The sequence below is a fragment of the Harpia harpyja genome, chromosome 4, assembly GCF_026419915.1.
Source record: "Harpia harpyja isolate bHarHar1 chromosome 4, bHarHar1 primary haplotype, whole genome shotgun sequence".
In the NCBI taxonomy this organism is placed as follows: Eukaryota; Metazoa; Chordata; class Aves; order Accipitriformes; family Accipitridae; genus Harpia; species Harpia harpyja.
Window position 1 is genome coordinate 34,183,432 of NC_068943.1, and position 17,680 is coordinate 34,201,111.

General features: G+C 49.0%; 1 long non-coding RNA gene across 1 annotated transcript; it reads left to right on the forward strand.

Moving 5' to 3' along the window:
* The first annotated feature begins 6,069 nt into the window (after positions 1–6,069).
* LOC128141479 (uncharacterized) lies at positions 6,070–13,491 on the forward strand. Its single transcript, XR_008235068.1, has 3 exons — positions 6,070–8,799; positions 10,261–10,332; positions 11,015–13,491. It is a non-coding gene; the product is annotated as an uncharacterized LOC128141479 (long non-coding RNA).
* The last annotated feature ends 4,189 nt before the right edge of the window (positions 13,492–17,680 follow it).

Sequence of the window (17,680 nt, forward strand, 5' to 3'; positions counted from 1 at the left end):
AATATTAGGTCTAATTCCACTTCCTAGACCCTTCACACTTGGTGTGTATCTTGACAGGTTTGATCGTCTTTCCTGTTCTGGAAAACTTGCAATGCTTTCATTTTTAAAAATTCCTGATACAGCTCTAATTTTGAAAAGCTGTTACTGAGATAGCAACAGTTCATTTTGCTATTTCATTAAATACACTGGTATTTGCATGGTATTAATCCTTTCTATCCTCCTTTCACTAATTATCTTTAGTGGTTGATTTAAAAATTTTTGGTAGTGACCAAGTCATTTGAATTGAATGCTTGTTAGTTCATCTGCTCAATGAAAGGCTATTGTATTCCTGAGATGTATGCACAGCATAATACTGGTCAGTTGTATAAAATAATATGGGAAGTCTCTCCTACCATCCATACGTCCATCCTGAAGCTTTTGACCAACTTCCCGTCAGTATTTGTTTTTTAAAAATGGGTCTGGTTGTCAAATAATCCATGAAGTTCTGTTTCATTAGAGCAAGCAGTTTTACCATTACTACCATGTTTGGAGCTGAGGCCTTATCTCCTGCATCTGCAGGGCTAGAAAGAGGACTTGACATTGCCGCAAGGAGAATTGTCGCCTACAGATTGCTGTCGCATGATGCCACTGCTCTTTTCTGTCTAGTCCTCTATGTTGGTGAAGTAACTTCATATTTTCTAGATCATCCTTTGTTCTAATTAAATGTGTGTGGTCCTTCATATCTATTAAGCAGCTGCAGCGTATTTTACTTCAGTTATCTTTTGTTAAATTTTCATCCAGAATTACTCACTCGGTCATTCAGAATCCTGCATTAACGCCTCGTTGCTTAACTTTCCAGAGCATTTCCAGCCTCACATATTGTGTTCTTCCTTGTTCTCTCCAACCACTTAGCAGCTATTGGCCCTATAAATATGCTCCTGTCTTTCTCACATTTCCTTGTAACTCAGGCAGGAAGGAGGAAGTTAGGGAATGAAGGTAAAACACTGGCTTCATATGCAAACTGATTTTTAAATCAGAATTACAAGAAAGCAAATTAAAAATAAAGAGTTGGCCTTTTTCTGTGAGTTGAAATATTGTTGCTCTGTTTTGATCATCTGCAGGATGTGAGTTTGCCTGTCTGGCAAAGGGCTAGACTTGGGCTGTGGAAAGGAAAAGCAGCTTTTTGACTTTCTAGCTGGAAGAACAGCAAGGTTCAAATTCTGCAGAAGTTTTCAGAGGCTTCTTGGCTTTGGAATCGAGAGAGAGAGAGAGAACTACATCAACGTATCTCCATTTAGTACTAGGATAGTTTTGATTTTCTGTTCAATGCCCAGATACGTTTTACTTCAAAAATACTGTTCTTCCCAAATTTCTGCCAAACTGTGATGCACAGCCTGTGTTCTGCTGTATTTCAAGCCTTTTCTAAAACAAGGGACAGTGACTTTGAATTCACTGTGGGCTTTCAGAAATAGCTCCTCCGTGTATTTGCATCTAACCTGTATTTTGATATGAAAGACAGGACACTGACAAGCTCTGGTCTTAACTGGAAGAGGTTCGGAAGCATTAGCTGTGTATGAAAGTACTGAATTTCACAGCACTGGGAGCGAGGTGAATGTTATCATTTAAACAGATTCATTAGGAGGTCAGTACTTCGACAAGCTCTTAACAAGAGCTCTTGCTGCTTAGGATCTTTGGAAAGCTGTAATAATTCCTACTTAGGTGCTTAAATATAGATTTGAGAGTTAATACTAGGCAACAGGATTTGAATAATCAGACCTAGCTGCACATACGTGCAGATGCTTACTGGGACTGCTCAAGGCACGTTAAGAGAGCCCAAGTAGCTGCGCTTTTATGCGTGTGGGTTTTTTGGGGTGTACACTTCTTGGTAGTCCCAAAGGAGTAGGCTTGCAGGAATTTAAAGCATTGCTTACAGATTAGTCACTTAGAAACATAAAAATCACCCCTTCTCTTTTGCAGCCCAAAGGATAAAAGCCGTCTGCTGTTGTTCGGAGTGGAGCCAGTGCTGCAGCTGGCGATTCCTACGCTGGAGTTGTTTGGGCTTTTCTTACGATGGTTAGTTTTCCCCCTTTTGTAACTGGTTAGGTGGTATTATGTGTAACTTCATGGACTCAGCATTAGGATCTGTCCAAGGCAAAATAGTGTTTTATGTTCTGCGGTCTTACATTTCCTTATTTACGCATGAGGCTGAGGTCTTGTTAATGTGCTGCTAATGCTACACCTCCATGGCACCCGCCTTGGAAAGTTGTCTGGCTTTGGGGGGGCTGGGGCACTTGATGCTGCCCTGAGGAGAGCGAGAAGTTGGAGCAGACTGACCTGGAGCCATAATTGTGGGGAACGTTGTCCCTGTGCGATTTTTAGATGACGTTTTTTCCTTGGGGCGGGTGAAGTCCGTGAAGAAGTCCAAGCTCCTTTCCCCCCCTTTCCAGCACACTCGGATAGTCTCCGTTTTCCACCCACCTGGTGCTACCAGAGAGTCTCTGGCCATCTCGGAGGAGACGGAGGCACTGCTGTGGGCAGAAGACCTGGCAGAGGGCAGCGACTCCGGGTTGGCAGAGTGAGGGAAGAAAGTGGGGAATGAAGGGGCCCATACGGTTTGTAAAGGTGTAATGGGGAAGTTCAAGGCATAACACTTATTACCTGCCTGTCTCTGTCCCTTTAACTTCTTTATTTCTGCTTCCCAAGGGCCCTTCTTGCCCTGCCCCGCCAGTGGTCGAACAGATTGTCAAGTTAAGTTAAATCCAAAGCACTTGCTTACAACCTGGTTTGAACCCAGCTCTGTGTCTCCCCCAAAACGGACAGGTCAGAAATTGGGCTGAAAAAACCCAAACATCTCGGGGATGGTCCCTTGCCCAAAGGGAAGGCTAGGAGTGAGTAGGGTGAATACCTTATGAAGGGTTGAATAATTTATTGTGTTAATGCAGGGGGTCTCAGTGAGGCGTGAATAATGCCAGCCCCTTGGGTTGTACACCGGCCCAAACTTTGTCTCTGACATCTGATGGCACCCTTGGTCTTCTCAAACCCATTTGATATGAATGGTTTGCTAGCAATCAGACTTGATGAAGCACTTTTTCCCCCCGTTATGGAGCAAGCCTGAGTGTTTGCTCCTCAGCGTGGTGTTAGAAAGCAGCTGGAGGAATGATTGTATGGTTTGGTTGCAAGATTATCTGTGCTGGGATTTCAGCTCTTGGTGTTAACCCCTACCAAGCAATTATGCTGCGGTGTTGATGTGGCCTGTGCCTAACAGGGGTTGTACTCCTGGAACACTTACCCGAGTGCTGGAAGAAAGATGGCAGTGGCTTAATTTAATCCTTTGGACCTGGCAGAGGAGCTGAAATGAATAGTGTGAATGGGGAGGAAAATCTTGTGCATGTTCCCAAACTGCAGGCAGTTTTTGCTTAAGCCATGTATTTTTAAATGAAGAGGAGCATTAAAGGAGTGCTAGAGTGGTACGTGGGTCCATTTTCTTCCAGCACTTACAGAGATAATAAAATTCCAGCATGAAGATAGCTCCTCATCAGAAGCTTGTGCTTTGATGGGAAGCCTGAAGCATCGCAGCATTTATGCAAGAGGGGGCATGGTATTACTTTCAGTGAGGATTTAAAAGTAGTCTCATTTTAGTTGGGTTTGTGAGGATCGCTTAGCAAAACGATGTTTGTGGACAGAGAATGATGACTTCTGGGATTGCAGGGCTTGGTTTTCACCGTGGACACACCTGCGGGTGCTTTGGGAAGTCCGGCTGCCACTGTGAGGGTGTCGAGCAGGACACAGGGAGGGTGTAAATCCCACCCTGCCGAGTGGCTGCGGCATTCTGGTCTCATGATCTCCACAAGATGTCAGTGTGGATTTATTGGATCAGATATAAAATCCTTGTGCTGTTCCCCCAGCTGATTAAAGCAAAAACTGTTTCAGAGCTGCACAATAGGTTTGATTGTGCTCTGGAATGTGTCGCCCTGGAGGAGTGGCATGGCGAGCACTGGCGCCCAGGGAGGGGTGCGAGTGACACCCTGAAATAGGAGCAGAGCTCCCGGCAAAAAAGGGTAACGCTCTGCTCATATCAGGGTGCCTCTACCCCCTTGGGGACGAGTTGCGTATGTGTAATATGTGATATTGCACTTGTGCAATAAAGCGCTCTATTTTTTTTACTCAAAGAAAAGCTGGAAGCCTGAAGAAAAACTAGAAGGGCCAGCCTGGGTGGCAGGAAGGATCTGAGGGCGATTGGGTCAAGTAATGTCCTGGAGAAGCTTAACTGCTGGCATGTGGTATCCAAAGCTTGCTTTGTTTCTTTACATACAAAAAGTGGTCTTGCAACGTTGAGCAACGAGCTGTGACCCCGCAAAGAAACCAGGACATAGCGTCCAACCCAGGGGAGTTCCCCTTCACCTTTTAGCTCTTTTGCATAGCAGTCCCTGCCTGTCAGAGAAACTTCTTAATGCCTGTGGAGGCGAGTTCAGATGGATGTCAGCAACAGAGGCGTTTTGCCGTGGAAGAAGATTCTCTGAAGCGCTGGCAGTGGGCAGTGGTGGTGGAGTTGCTGACCCAAGCTTAGGTCTGGCCCCGAGCGGGACGAAGCTTTTCCAGCCAGGCTGGGCTTCTCCATGCCCCTGCGCTGCCCAGCCTCTCCTGGGACTACCCTGCCCTGGGCATCGCCGGGCCAGCGGAGGTTCCCCTGGGCTGCCAGCTCCCGGCTGCTGTGGCCGCGGCAAGGAAAAGAGGCAGCGTGGCCAGCTGCTCTGGGGATGTTTCAGAGCCAACTTCCCTCTCTTCTCCCTCGCAGCCCCTGGTGTTTATTCCCATTTTCCCAATAAAAGCCAAATGCAACGCAGACCCCCCCCACTGCCTCTCCTTGCAGCTGGGGCTGCGGTCCCCCCGCAGCGCTGGCCTGGCGTGGGTGGCCCCGCTCCCACCGCTGGGCTCGAAAGCCGCAGGAGCCGCCGAGCGATGATTCATTTGTGGTCCTTGACGCTGCACCCTGTCACCCGCGAGGGAGGGGAGGGAGCGAAAGGTGACGGTATTTGTCAGCGGTGGCAGAAATAGCCACGTTTCAGATTTCACTGGGGAAGTGGGGAGGCAGCGAGGGAGATCAAGACCGATGCGGTGCTCAGCCCCGTTCCCAGGCCTGCCTCACCGCCGGGAAGGAAAAGCAGCACCCCGTTTTCCTTATGGGCAAGCATTTGCCCACCTAAATTTGCCTGAGAGGATCCCAGCCGCTCCCCAGCACTCGCATTGTGGAGGCGATTGTGCACATTGGCTCGAGTCAGGGATGCAAACTCTTTCTCCCCTCGGTGCGTTATGTACCAGCTCACCCTGGGGACAGCCGAGACGGCTTTCCAGCGTCAAGGGGTTCCCAGGGAGGCACTCGTGTTTTCCTGCCCTCCGCCCCACGGCAGCCGCTGGGCTCCACTTGACCAGCAGCCACACTGGTGGGTTACTCTTATTTTTCTGCTGGCAAAGGGGTTTTGCCTGTTCAAGGGCCGGACTCTGCCCGCATGCTTGCCACTGGTGCGGGCCAGCGGCTGGGATGTGCTCCTGGGCTGCCCGGGACAGGGGATGCTCTGCAAAGCTGGGCAGTTTTCAAAGATAAGGGATAATCTTATCTTTAGAGCTGATTTTTAAATAGAATGAATCCTGATGCTCAGCACACTACAGCCACATTGGATAAGGGAGAAGGTGCAAGCAAAACAGCCGCCTGGATTTAAGGGCAATGCTGTGAGCTTGTTCCTCAGGTTAGCGATTACCCCCTGAAATCAATGGGATTGCTCAAGCAAATTGCCATTTTGGATATAAGAAGGCTTTACTGTGAACTCACCCTAAGCCTCCCTGGTGAGGGGATGTTTGCTTAGTGCTTACTGAGGGGAAAATGGAACTGGAGGCACATACCAACAGCTGCTCCTAAAAACCTCCCAGTCCCTCAGACCAGGGTTTATTCCATTATAAACATATATAAAAAAGATATGATAGCTGTAACATAACAGCAAATGCAAAATTGTTTTATAAAACTGGATTTTATAGAGCTGGATTTATAAACCCACAAGCTATAAGACAAAAAGGGGGGAAATAAAAGGAAAAGGGGGAAAATAAAATATAAGGAACACTTCAAGTTTAGCCCACTTCTAAGCTGAAAATGAACGTTTTCAGCAGTGTTGCTCTCAATGTGATCAGCAGCTGTGTTTTACTCAAAAAGGCCCTGTGATCATCGAGTTTAAAACCCTGGGAAACATTGCTCTAATAAAATTATTGGAAGTTACTTTTTTCCCCGTCTTTCCTGAAAGCAACTTAATATTGCAATGTTTTGAAAAGGGTTGTTTTAGGACAGTCACAAGGTACACAGGCCTGAGTGTGGCAGTGCTATACCAGACTGGCAGCGATGCTGAGTGGCAATATCCAGACCCGGATTGTGCTGGTATCGTGGGGGTGTAAATTCGACTTTCCAATTGCTCCAAGATCAGAAGCAGCTGCCAGGTGCGTGAAAGGTTGCTTGCCTCAATGCAGGGCTGCAGTCAAATTGGTTCCTCTGTTATTGCAAGCCGCCTGATTTACTAACCAGAGCGGCGGAGAGGGATGAAGGCTGCCTAAAGCCACTCAAGGCACCCCCACAGCTGGTGGGGCTGCCGTGGGTCCTGCCGGGATGCAGCCGGGAGGAGAGGAGCTTCCCGACGCTCCGCAGATGCCAGCCATCCCACCCGCTGTTAATTTTCCACTTCTTCCTCTCCCAGACCTGAACCATCTCCTGCTCCTTTGCCAGCACCTTCTGCAGATGTTTTAAAAGCAACTGGCAAGCTTCCTTGCTGCAGGGGCTGCTCAGCTTCTATCCTCCCCCTCCACAGAGAAAAGACCCTAACCTGAGGGGCATTTGCAAGTGTGAAAAATGACGCTAAGGCTCCTTTCCCTATCTCCTAATTTTTAAAGATTTGGTGAATCAGGCTTGGCGGTCTTTCCAAGTGCCTGCCGTGCCCCTCCTGCTTCCCCCGAGCCCAATGCTGCTGGTTGTCGCTCACTTAGAGAAGCCATGGAGGCCTGACCCTGTGCATTGACATCCACAGGAGCTTTGCCATTAAAGTTATTGCTCCCAGCATTGATCCCCATGCGAGACGAGACCGGTACCCTCGTTTGGGATGTGAGGCTGGGGCCCCCGCCGTCGGGTTCCTGCTGGAGGAGACTTCGTGGCTGTGCGTCTCCCAAGGAGAGATGTTGGAGGGGATGCGCCTTCTTCCAGGCTGCATCAACTCCCCCGGTACGTGCGTACCGTATAACACGTAGGTTTGGTTTGAGCGTAACAGCCACCCGAGGCGGTTCTTCTGCTGCGTGATGATAACGGGACTGACCAAAACGGTAGCTAAAACACCCAACCCCAATGTTTTGCCGCTGTGAACCACGGGGCTGGGAATGGCCACCTTTCCAAAGCCTCATCTGCGCTGGGTTGCGTGGTGGTTCATTTTCTCCATGGAAAAACGATAGCAAAGAGGGGAGGGGAGCAGGCCTTGTGCTTTCGAAGGGACATGTTTCAGTTCGGCACGGGGCAGCAAGTGAGGTGGGCTTGGGTGGGCTGATGCCTGACCTGCAGCCCCCCGGTCCCTAAGCCACAGCATACCCGGCTGCATGTCCACCAGCGCAGGGCTGTAGCTCCCGTGGCTCCTCGAGCCCTGGATTTCACAAAATTTGAAAAGAAACGTGGGTTTCTGTCTTGGCAGTGGTGTTATCTGGAGGTTGGAAGGGGCTGCGCGGGGCTTGTTCCCAGTTCTCCACGGCTGTTGGCAAGAACTTACTCTGTGTGTCTTCTTCTGCAGCACATCCCCCAAATGGGCGTTTAATCAGGTGCCAGTGTAGGAAATAGACAGCTTTCACCCATCTTACCGCTTCCATCAACCATACTGCGGTGCGGGGGTGATTCTGCATCCCTCCCTGAGCCGTCCCCGGGTCTCCTTCAGCTGCCGAAGCGCTGCGTCGGAAGCAGGAGCAGGCTTGGGCATGGCCGAGGAGGAGCTCCAGCGCTGGAGCTGGTGCCCGGTCAGGGGGGTAGGGGGGATGCCCCTGCTCCTCTCCAGGATCTCCAGTGCCTTGAGACCCAGCAGCATCACCTTGGGCCGTCAGCCAGAGCCGAGGGGTGAGTGCTGCAGTTTTTCCCTCTGGCGCAGCCCTGGGAAAAGCACTGAGACCTGTTCATCAGATCTTCTCCCTCCTCCCACCATGGGGAAATGGGGAAAGAAAAACCTGCTCCCCTCCTCTCCTGGCCAGGATGGGAAAGAGAAGCTGTATTTACTTTCCACTGCCTTGTAGCTGGGAGGAGGAGAAAAGAGGATGTGGAAAGGGAGAAAGGGGGGGCTCGGGGCGAGGGGATCCCCATCGATGACCATACTGGGGTCCGCTGAAACCTGAAATGGGCACACAAGGTGAGCAGTCTGCGGTGTGGCATCCCCACTTGCAAAGAAAACATTTACTGAGTTGTACGGTAACAGTGCAGGGCAAACGGGGAAGGTGACCCAGAGAAAAATCTGTCCCATCCGTGGTTGTGTCAGGGGTGTTGCTGGATGTTATTTATAACATTTAATTACTATTATTTTTACTTGTCCCAGTTCTTCCCAGCCAGAGAAGGTCACTCAAGCCATTGCTCAGGAACAAAAATGGCGTTAAGCTGGTAAAAATGAGTGAAACTCCTGTGGTGTTTGTTTTTTTTTTTCTTTTCATAATTTTGCCAATCTCACTTTGGTGGGCGCTGAGATTTCCTACACACCTCACCTGAACGAGAGTGGAGAGTGGCAGTTAAAAAGATGGGGAAGGGCAGAGCAGTACAGAGGTATGGAGGTGAGTCTGGGTGAATGCTTGCCAAATAAAAATAAAAAAATTAAAACAATTTCTTGCCGACAAGCACTGGGGGTATGTGCCAGGGTGGTGGGTGCTGGGGCTGCGGGAGGGGGCAGGCAGCCGGGCGAGGGGGAAGCTGGCCGAGGTGCCCATGTCTGTGTGATGCCTGGAGTGGGGGGGGGGAGAGCCTCTTGGAGAAGAAAAATCAGCCCTTCCACCCAGATGGGATGGGTCTGGGCGCCAGACTGGGCACGCTGGTCCTGGGGAAGGTGACTGGTGGCAGCAGGTCTGGAAGCAGCCCCAGGGTCGTGGCCGTGGCTTTGCCTCGGCCGTCTGCGGGAACGGTCATGGGCACTGGAAGCGGCAGCCCACGCGTCCGACACGTGTGTGGCCTGAGGTTGCCGGCGTCACGTACCAGAGTCGGGAGGAGTTGTTACTGCTGCAAGAGGAGGCAGAATCAAGCGTAAAATGTGAAACATAGGAAGAAATTAAAATCCCGTGGCAAGCTTCCCCTACTGTTTTTGCTCTCCCTATACTTAAATCAGAGAAGCTGAGGGGCCTGGGGCCTTCCACAAGCATTTACCTTGGGCTGTCGGCTCCGAACCTACCCTATTTTGAGCATAAACTCCGTGCTTGGCTGCGGTCTGGTGTAACAGAGTCGTGTGGGATGAGCAGTGCCTCCTCTGCCCCTGCAGCGTGACCCTGCCCAGGAGTAAATGACTGCAGTGGCTGTCAAGTAACTACAATAAAAATTAAGTGTTGCTGTTAACACACCTCTCCTCACTCCAATTCTCATAATTAGGCCAGATAGAGCAGCTCCTAATTTGAATAGTTTCTGCGGCTCCCCTCAGACAGCCTTTGCAGCAGCAGTCCCTGATTTTAATTGGGCTATGGAAAGATATTACCCTTTTCTGAACCGTTTGCTAGACCTGCTCACCCCCACAAACGATGACACATGATTTTACTGCACAGAAGCCAAACAACAAATCAACAAATAACTCATGGTATCTGATAATCCAGGTGACGTAGGTGAATAATTGCCTAGAAACTTACAGGAAGACACTCGAATGCTGGGTTTTTTTGATGGTGACAAATGAACTGTGAGTATCAGGTTGCATGCTTTGGCTTTTTGCAGGAATGGAGATAAAGATTTGAGTCCAGGACATCTAGGGCTAAGTCAGTTCAAAGGTCCCCGACGAGGGTTTGTCTCGGGGAGGAATGTGCTTCACTCCCCAGTAAAATGGTCCTACGTGGAGGTAGCGATGCTGTGCCAAGGTGCTCTTGCTGGGGGGGGGTACGGCTGTCCACGCCACCCCAGAGCTCCCAAATCCCCCATGTGAACAGGACCCATCATTTGTGGATCATGAAGGCAAAGTGAGGCAACATAACCCCCTAATCCGATACCACGTGCAGCACAAGCTGGGTGGCTTATTAATTTGAAGTAAAGCATCTTTTTTTCAGAAGAAACAAGCAAACAACCAAACATTTGGGTCTGAATAATTTCCAGCAATGGAGAGTCCACAGCATTGCTGGGTAAGTTGTTGCAGTGGTTAATTATGCTGATGAAGTCAATGGAGTTACTGTAAACTCAAGTTATACCAGGGTGACTGAATACAAAATTTGGCCTAGTTATCCGAAAGGAGCAGCACTTTGAAGTCTCTGTATGTCTTTAAATAAAATTATTCTTCAGTGGAAGATGCGGAAATGCAAGACTTTTCCTCTAAAGCATACTGCAGCAGTCAATTGGTCTCCAGTACGCTACTGGAATATTAATAACAAACCCAAATTGCCCATGTTTAAGACAGTTAATTGGACTTATTTTATACATAAGTCTGTCTGTCGTCGTTAGGGCTATATTGCTGCTGGCTGTGATAACATTTTTATCTGTTAACTTCCAAGCTGCTACGACTAACACCAGCTACTCATGAAATGAGTCAGCTAACTTTCCTTTTAACCGTTTGTTCTGCTCCCTGAAGGTGTTATGAATGTTGTGGTATGACAAGCTGGTTGACACTCATTCCTTTAAAGCTTATGTAGCAATTTTGTTGTCACAATAGGCTTTCAAAAAAATGGGGCGAGAGTTTTGCAGCAGCTGGGCAAGAGACATTTCCCGCTTCAGTTCGAAGACCTGAGTGAAAACAATTGTTTTGATGTATTTAAAAAGCATCTTATGATGGAAATTGGTGATACAATATCCAGGTTTTTGCTCCCACAGGAACAATTCTTACAGGCTATCTGAATTATCCAGAAACTGCCAAGGCAGATTTATACTTGAACTGGATTACAAGGAAATACACTGCAAACCACTGCAACAAATCATTACTAATCACAATCAATCGGAGTGATTAAAGCTCTGACATCTCTCCTGGAGTTGCATTAATGAATGAGAAATTGCATGCAAATGGCACTGCGGTTCTTGGTCCCAGCCAGACGTCGTGCCTGTCGTCCCCCCTCTCACCCAGCGCGTTGCAAGGTTTTCCCTTGGGCCGATGCCCCGATAAATGGCTTTTCCATCCTGGGTGAAATTTCCACGGGAGGACTGGGGACATTTATCCCAGAGAAAGAAGGAATGCTGTAGCTTGTTACACCCTAAAAAGATGATAACCCCTGCAGACTAGTCACACCCTTACTCAGGTAAAATATGTTCAGACTAGCTAACTTACCTCTTCGCATGTAAAATGTCTGTGGTATTCTTCTCAACTTCCTGTGCCTAACTGCTGGTGCTATGGTTGCTATACACGGCCAAGAAGCTATGCTTTCCCACCCCAGACACGAACAGAGAGCTCCAGCATATATTTATCTTTTTTTGCATACTTCACAGAAATATTTCGAAGCTTAAGAAGTCTCTCAGGCTATGTTTGTTCGGTGTTTCAATAACCTCCTGTGAAAATGCTTTACAAAGAATTATTCTTCTTTCTGGTCTGCGATGATTTACTTATTCCTCCAGCTCAGTGTTTGCTTCATGCTGATTATAAGGGCCATAAGACCAAGGCACCGAAATGCATCCTTTCCAGAGGACGCTCGCTCTCTTTGCTGGAGAAGACAAGGAATTGCACCCTGGAGGATGCTGCCCAGACAGAGGACGGAGCCTGCTCTCCTGGGGCTGCGGAGCAGGGTGACAAGATGCGGCCGTGCCAGAAGCCCGCCGTCGCCAGCGCTGGCCGGGAGCAGAGGGTGATGGATGCCCCCAGGTATGTTCATGGCTGACAGCATCTGAGGAAGGTCCCATAAAGCGTAATCCTTAATTCATCTCCTCGGGAGCCCAGAAAGGCTGATGTAGTTGGTGGGACGTGCGTGAATTTGAGCCCTTCGTAGACAGAACAGGACGACAGTTCCTCCGTGCCCACTGCGCCGGTGTGCACGACAGAAGCCTTCTATAATGCCCCTGTGTTTTATCCTCATCCAAACCAGCCAAAATAAAAAAAGAAGCCGCACATGACCCAGCGCCCGCCTGCCCATGCCCCCCGGCAGGCAGAGGAGAACGTCTGCCGCCCGCCTGCAGATATCGGTGCTCACGCCTGGGAGCGCAGCGGCGTAACTGCTGAGTGGTGAATACCGGTTTATCGTGTTCTGGGATCCTTCCCCAGGTACACCCACTCCGTGTGCCTCTCTCCTGTTTAGAGGGGAGATTATCTCAGCCCATCAACACCCCTGTAGGGAGATGACGGCTTTGTGCAGCTCTCCTCCGCTGTGGCAGAGGGAATGGCGAGGATGCCCAGCGTAAGGAATCCCGTGCACCACAGGACCTGTCCTCCGGGCTGCTCCACTGCCGAGCGCCCTTCTGAGGCCATCTCCTTCAGCCGCTGCGCAGCCACAAACCGTGCCCACGCTGCATCTGCAGCACTGGGAGCACCTTCGGATCGGCGGGGTTTCGGAGCCGCTGGAAGAGGCACTGCTGGGAAGAGATGTCGACACCTGCTTTAGGAGGCTCCCACATCCCAGCGCAGCGTGGATGTCCCTCAAAGGCTGGGAGGGATGACCCAGATCCAGTGCATCGTATCTCCCCGCAGGGTGTTGCTGCAAAGCGGTGCTTCTTGACGCAATTGCCTCTCAGTGGGAGGAATGAGGTAGGTGTGCTTTAATGAAGAGCGGCTTTAGCTTTGCCACGAGTCCCCGCGTGGGAGGACGGCCCCGCTGCGGTTCAGTGCTGCGGGTGGGTTCAGCCCACTCCTCCACACAGCCACGGGCCCCAGGCGCTGCAGGATCGCCCCTCTGGCTCTGGGCAAAAGTCGCCTGAAATCTCTCCTTGCTGGTGGTGCTGGTGTTGGTGAAGGAGGCGATGAGCTGGACTGATAATCGTGTCTTCTGCCGAACAAGAGATAAGCAAACACTTGAGGAGGAAGAAACTAGTGAGTGGAGAAAAAAGAACCTGTATTTCTCACGGTATCAGGACACTAGTGCTTGGCTAACAGGCCGATGTGAGCTGGGCTTGTTTCAAGCCAGAATGTTTTAACAGGGCAAAGGGCCAGCTGACCTTGGAGGCTGATCGTCCTCCTCCTGTTGTAGAAGATGAAGGGCTGTCTCCCCAGTAGGTCTCCTTTGATTTAATACTCACCTGAAAGGAATCAGGAGTGCCTCCACAAGCACCTAATGCTTCTGTGAGCCTACAGCTCACCCCTACAAATGTGCGCACGGTTCTGCGTGTGCCAGAGTTTCAGCTCATGGGTTATCACAGAGCATTTTCTGCTTCATTATTTTCATAGTCTTTGTAAGAATTCCCTATTTTTACCCTCAGCTCTTACTTACTGAGTTAAAAGGCATGCACTTGCAGAGAATGTTCATCCGTGGCATTCACCCCAGGTTACCTGGACGGCTGCCTGAGAGCCTTCATGTTTGTTCTTACCTTCATGAGCCCTTGTCCCATGGTGTAGCTTCTCTCAGAGAAACCTGGCCTCTGACCCTAGCATTGCTCCTCCATTCCTGTGAGCAGTTTTATGGTTTGCATGTTCGAGGCTGTGTTCTGCTTTTCTATCTATCCAGTTCACAAATACTCAGCACTGAAATGATCCTCTAACTCTGAGCCGACCATGAGATGCTGTGTGCAGCAAAAGCAGGTTTGCTCTTCAAAACCTTTCCTGCTGCCTCTTGGTGCAGCATCACTTCGTGAATCAGTGTCTCACTTCTAACGGTGAAGAGTCCCATTCATAGTCAAGATGATGTTTCCGGCACCGAACATAGCTGTCTTCTGAAAAGTCTCTCCTGCTCCTCTTTAATCTTTCCCTTTTTGACTGTGTGGGTTGTGCATGCTCTGCTTCTCAGGAGGTACTAGAAGCCCTTGTCTGAAGACTCTTGCAAAAAAGTTTTGCTTCTTTTAAGTGAAAGAGATCTTTAGAGAGCCAGACGCTGCTAGTGCGTGTTTCTTTCCATGCTTTAGACAGTCTTCCATGCCGTTTTCCGTGAGCTCATTGTCGGTGCTTCTTGCCGGTGTCTCCCTGGACCCTTAGTTTGCATCCCCTTTCTGCACACACTGCTTTAAAGTATTTCTTCCTACCTTCACGAAAAGACAAAGAAATCCTCTCACCATGGTCGGTGCATTCCCAAGATGTTTCAACACCCTGGAATCCCTGGTTGCTGCTGCGAGGTTCCCGCTCTGCTGGTCGCCCTGCCGCCCCGCCGCCCCATCGCTCTTTGCCCCCCCCTCCACTTCTGATATGAAATCAGCGTTCTCTGCCGGTAGATAAGGTGAGCCCTGCGGCAGAGCGGCTAACAAAGACGAGTCTTTGTTATAATAACAGGTTAACAGGTGAAGGGAGCAATCTGAGAGGGGGAAATCTACCTTACCCTGTAGTACCAGTACCAGCTGACTCCATCTACAGCTCTTCCAAACAAGAATATTCTGGTCTCCTAAAGGCCACTGGTAATTCTGACTATAATCCGTGCAGGGGGACCAGATTTTAAAGTCCTTGTCAATCTTCTCGCCCTTTCCACTGACACCAGCCCATTTTCAGGTCAACATATTCATTTTTAAGTTGCTATTAAGTCTACAACACTGGCATGGCATTTTGAAGTAAATTCAGTAGCAGGGGTTGAACGGTGCTCACAGATTACTAATTTATGTAGCTTTTATCAAAGCAAAGTACAAAGATGCTTTTAAATAATAGTCTTTTTTCAATACCATCAATACTATTATTACACGGTACTATCAAACATACAATTTCACATTTAGCTGTGGATTTATTTTGCAGAAAAGAAGATGGTTTGCAGTTCCAGCTGAAGATCTTTCTGATTAAGAAATGGTGTTGTATACAGCATGGCTGCTGCCTTCGATTTCTTGCCTGGAATGATGCGATTCACCTTTGTATAAAGAAAATATGCTCTCCCTCAGTCTTCACTGCCATTGGGCACCTGTAAGTCACCTGAAAACAGCAGTATGTGAAGGTTTTCCACCCAGACTTGAAGCGACAGCGCTAGCCAACACATCGTCTTCAAACACAGAAATTGCCTCAAAAGTATCAGTTGATATTTGATGTGGATTGGATCAAGCGTTTGACAGACCTTAAAAAAAAAGGCAGTTGATTGACAACTGTGAAGGCAGAATACTTTTCTAATACTGCTTTGAGGGAGGGTTTTCTTGGTCAATGTCCTGTCAGTGGTGTGACTAAAGTTTGAGCCAGAGCCAAAACTTACCAACCCTTTTGCTCGTTGACGTGCTCTGATGTTTGATTTTGTGAGGGTTGGGATTACCCTTGGAGAATGAGCATGGGCTAGTGAAGCAGCTGCACGTATCTCTAGCAGCCTGCAGGAAGGGTGGGCTTTGCACCCGGCTGCAGGGGTGTGGAGGTAACTGGTGCCCAGGTCAGCGCTGGCTCCTCCACGTTGGTCCCATCAGGTCAAGACAGAGGGCTGCTCAGCTGCCCTGGCTTTCAGGCCAGGCTTTGGGTAAGTGAACTTTCTCTGCCTGTTTTTCTTCCTCAACTACAAATGGCGCCGAAGGTGGTTGGCAAGGACCTAAGCGTTAAGTTTTAGAGTCATGGCAGGTGAATCTTACCCACACGTTGAACTGCTAAAAGAAGCTGCACGCAGGCTCTTAAACGCCTGTCTCCCCAGAAGCCTTGGCCAGCACAAAGACAACTTGAAAGCCTCTCTTCCACCTTATGACTGGGAAGATTGCAGGTACTTTCCCCTTTGCCTGGAGATATTGTTAGAAGGCAGCAGAGGCCCGTTTTACCGCCATAACAAGTTAATTAACTCCATTTTCCCCCAACTAAGCTGAGCAAAGGTTTTATGCAAGCCACATGCACTATATTGAGAAACAGGGCTTTTCTCCCACGTTCTTGCTGTGCCCGCAGTGATACGGCTAACAAAAGCTGTTGTCTTCTCAACAGGAAAATCATACTTCTGAATTGTTTCCAACAGCCTGGGTTGCTCTTTTGGTTTCTAACTAAACTCGCTGCATTAGAAGAAATCCCCGTTGCGAATTGCCTGCTTCCCTCACCAAGCCCTTGTGAATCATCCACGAGGGAACAACACAGCACTGCTACCGTGGTGAGCGCAGCAGCTGCCAGGCTGCTCTCCTCACCTGCTGCAAGGTGATGCCCAACATGAGCATCCAACAGCTTTCGTGGGTAATTCGTATGACTACCAAAATTTTTGGCCTTTTTTTCCCCCATTGATTCAAACAAGTTATGCCACCAAGGTTTTGCAAAAGAGGTTTCCAGATACTTTTTCATAGCAGGGTTGCTTGTGACAAGAAGTGTAAAAAGCCTCTGCAAATCAGGAAACTTACTCTGCGGTGCAGTCAGTATAGGAAAAAGTTCACTCGCCACTTTTTGTGCTTGGCTCTGCCTGTGCAGATTGAACATCTCACAGCTTCTATTCTTGCAAAGCACTCTCAAAATATTTGTCACAGGCTGCTTTTGCTCGAAATCTACAGGAGCAGAGCAAGCTGTGCAACACAGCATGCCAGCGTGCTTGTGAAAAATCCCTTCTGGATGCCTGTCACTGCTCTGCTTAGCATTTACCTTTGCACTCGCTATAGCCATTTTCTTGACCTTGCGTTTACCTCCATGGCAATTACCCACTTCCTTGCTGAGCTGCAGATCTCGTTGGCTGGCTCAGACATCGCTGCACATGCAGCAATCTGTCAGCTAGACAGTAACCCCACTGAGGAAGGGATGTGCTGATTTCATCTGACATTGGCACATGAATTTGATTAAAATATCAAAGAAAAAATCCATTGACGTAGGTGTTTTTGAATACCCGTTTGCACGACTTCACAGATGTTACTCAAATAGACGGTTCTTCTGATCACCATAAGAAAATCCTGGGTTTGATGATGAAGGAGGAGTCGCTACCCATGCTGTAACAGCGGTGCTTGGGATGAAGAGTTGTGTAATCGGTGTGCCAGTGCTCCACAGCTGATGTTTTGCAAACCATCCATCTGGCCACCGAGCTACTCTGGCTGCTGCTTTCACAGCACCAGCAACCACTGAGTCTCCTTTCTCACCTGCGGCTGGATCAAGCTGAAAACCGAGGAGTGGATGAAGGTGCTCTGGGTGACTGCTTCTGCAGGGACTTTCCTCTGGTCTGGGTTAGGCTTGACCCTGGAGAAAGAAGAATCGAGGAGAAAGATTATAATGCAAACCCATAATGCTGCAAAACTGCAGTAGGGCAAAGACCTATTCCTGAAGATCTGTCAGAAAAGCAAACAAAAATGAGAGCTGTTCTGGTGAGTCAGAAATATTTGGCCATCATTGTCTGCAAACTACAACCTTTGCTAACTAGTCAGCTACTGAGAAATTCAACGTACTCAACGGTGAGTTTTACACTCATCTCCCCTCTCAGCTACCAGGTACTGATAGCTTTGTAGGAACATGGTGACATCTTTTTGGGCTCCTTCACCCTTGTTCTCTCTCTCTCTTGTCTTCTCCTTTTCCTATCT